The sequence below is a fragment of the Hevea brasiliensis genome, chromosome 11 (assembly GCF_030052815.1).
Source record: "Hevea brasiliensis isolate MT/VB/25A 57/8 chromosome 11, ASM3005281v1, whole genome shotgun sequence".
NCBI classification, from domain to species: domain Eukaryota; kingdom Viridiplantae; phylum Streptophyta; class Magnoliopsida; order Malpighiales; family Euphorbiaceae; genus Hevea; species Hevea brasiliensis.
This window is the reverse complement of record NC_079503.1, coordinates 57,727,141-57,730,194: the sequence shown is the minus strand read 5'-3', so window position 1 is coordinate 57,730,194 and position 3,054 is coordinate 57,727,141. Positions and strand designations below refer to the sequence as shown.

At 33.3% G+C, this 3,054-nt stretch overlaps 1 non-coding gene across 1 annotated transcript; it reads left to right on the top strand.

The window, feature by feature from the left end:
- Positions 1–2,087: 2,087 nt before the first annotated feature.
- Positions 2,088–2,194, top strand: LOC131170764 (small nucleolar RNA R71). Its single transcript, XR_009141532.1, has one exon. It is a non-coding gene; the product is annotated as a small nucleolar RNA R71 (small nucleolar RNA).
- Positions 2,195–3,054: the final 860 nt, after the last annotated feature.

The following is a 3,054-nucleotide window of genomic DNA, read 5'->3' as shown; positions in this document are numbered from 1 at the left end:
TAAACTACTAGGAATGGACCAATTTGAGAATTGATGAATGATATTAGAAGTGCTATGTATGCAATTGGATGTTTTGGAGTTGGAGAAATTTAATTAGAAGTGTAATTGTTTATGCAAATTGAGAATTGGTTGAGGGTAGATTGTGTTTTGAGCCATAACCTAATATGTGTGACCCCAATTGGTATGAGGCCAATTTGGAGGCAAAACTAGACCTATAATGCACCAACTTTCATGTAGAAACCTTGCCAAAATTCTGCCTAAAAAGTGACCTCAAAATTGACCTAATCCGGATTGCCAATTGTGACCAAATTTTGACCAAATAAACAATGTTCATTCATTTGGCCATATCTCACTGTAGATAGGTTCAAATGACCTGAAATTTTTACCATTAGAAATATTAAACATAGGGCTACAACTTTTGTGAAGATCACAGAACCCAAAAATGTCATTAACCAAGTTAAATTGCTTGCCCAATTTGGGGTACCAAATCTGTCCAGAATTGAAATTGACTAGAATTTGCTAAACAAATGCAATCTGTTCAGCTTTGATAAAAAGATCATAACTTGGTCCATAGAGCTCCAAATGACATGAAATCAGTGCCAAAATTTCAATAAGACATAGACCTACAATATTGCTATTTTGATCAGAACCCAAAAATTAAGGAAATTAGGTCATTTAGCTAAGTCAAGATAGCATAACAAAATTTGAAAAATTGAAATAAAGTGCAATAAGCTTTGAAATGAAATTGGAAGCAAATGCCAACATATGTGGAATGTAAAATGTGACATGTTGGTGATATAAAAACCAACTTACCTATTGTATGTGAAAAGTCAACATTTTGGTTGACTAGTAAAATAAATAGTAACCAATAAAAATTAAATACAAAGAATTAAACATTAACTTTGTAATATGCCCTAGTATGCCTAGTATGATTGGTTTGGATAGGTTGGCATGCCAATTGAGTTCTGATAGTAGTACTGCATATGGCTTCACGCCATTCTGTGTTTTATGGCCTATTATGCCATTCTGTGATATAATAGCCTGTGGTTGTTCTGATTATGTTGATATGCTTGGCCTTGTGCCTAATGACTTTTATGGCTTAATAGCCGTTCTGTCTGCACATCGGGAGACACTTTGTGACTGATGGTGTGATGGCCTGAGGTACTTGGTATCCAGTGCCAGTTTTCCTATTTATCCAGTCCGATCAGTTGTTAGGTTACTTGGGCAACTAAATTCAGTCTTAATAAATTATTACCAAATAAAGACATAAAAAGTATTAAATTAATAATCTTACTAAAGATTACTGAAATATTAGACTGCAAAAGAAATTGACATCAAAATTGCATAAATATTTATTTTATTTTATTTTATTTCTATTTTATTATTGGTACCATTAAGCAGTATTGCTTAGTGCGTCACTTTTTGCTACGCATAGGTACTGGAGACATAGCTGGGGAGCCCAGCAAACCTTAGGCCAAGTGATTAGATAGATTTGCAGGAGTCCAGAGTCACCTACACTACAATGCATGCTTGGTAGGATATTAGGTGCATTTAGTATTTTGTATTTTATAGCAGACTTGGCCTTTACCATGTACCTTGTAAATTTATGAAATTTAAAGTTTATGTAAATATCTGTATATTTTGTAATTAAATAAAATTTGAGTATTTTTTTATTTATTTGAGATTATTATGGTATGAATAAAATTATGGAAGTAATGTGAATGAAATATTGAGATTATGATAAACTGTTGAGACTTCTGATAAATTTTGAGATTGTCTTGAGATAAATTGAGTTTGAGAATTTGAGTATTATTTTGGAATTGTTTTTAACAGGTTTTGAAGAACTATTTTTCTAAATTACAGCCAGCACTCTGCTGGATTTTCTATAAAATGTGTGAAAACTCAAATCAAGCAAGGTTTTAAATAATAACATAAAATGATAGAAATTTCTTACAAAAGCTATCTGAATTACTAAAATGAGTATTTAGAAAATATAATAAGATAAGATACAGTGCTTCGGCACTCCGTGTGGCACGCCTTACTCGGCTACACTATAGACGGGTGAGAGGTGTTACACAAAAGCTGCTCACTAATGGTGGGGACAGCTTGCACACAACTTCTTAAATCGCTCCCAATACTCATACAAACTCTCTCCATTGTACTGCCAAATGCCACAAATTTCTTTTCTTATGTTGGCAACACAGGAAGCAGGAAAATACTTCTCCAAAAATATCCACTTCATCTCATTCCATGAGTTGACAAATCCAGAAGGAAGATAATACAACCAATCCTTAGCTGTGCCTTCCAGTGAAAAATGGAAAGCTCGAAGCTTAATCTGGTACTCTAAAACTCCTTGAGGTTTCATGCTAGAACACATAACATAAAATTCCTTTAAATGCTTATGTGGATCCTCACCTGAAAGACTATGAAACTTAGGCAATAAATGGATTAGTCCAGATTTTAACTCAAAAGCAACATTTAAAGCAGAGTATTAAATACACAAAGGCTGTTGATTTAGATAAGAAGTAGCCAACTCTTTTAAAGTTTAAGCAGCCATGGTTTCGTTTTCAGAATCTGAATCTGAATCTGAACTTAATTCCCTTGGAGATTAGACTCCTTCAAATGTACTCGAAATTTGCTTAGCTTGCTTAGCTAATTTTCTCAACTGTTTAGCTATTTTTTCTACTTCTGGATCAAAGAGCAACTCACCAGATTGAGAAGTTCATGTCATAAACAAAAAAAAAATCAAAGTAAAAATAGAAAAATGCCTCAAAACCCTAGAAAACGATGGAATTTGGCCTCAAGAGGGTGGTGCCAAAGAATCCTATGGATTGATTGGTCTTGATCAGAACGTCATTTTCTTCAAAATAAGTATAAAGCACCCTCTTAATTCAACCAAAAATCTGTTAATAAATAGTAACATCGTAATTTTCACCAAAAACCTAAAAACAACAATACTTCACAAACAGAGTTAATAATAAAATATCCTAACACTAAAAACACGAAACCCAATAAACTTTCAGTCCCCAGCAATGGTGCCAAAATTTCTGATGG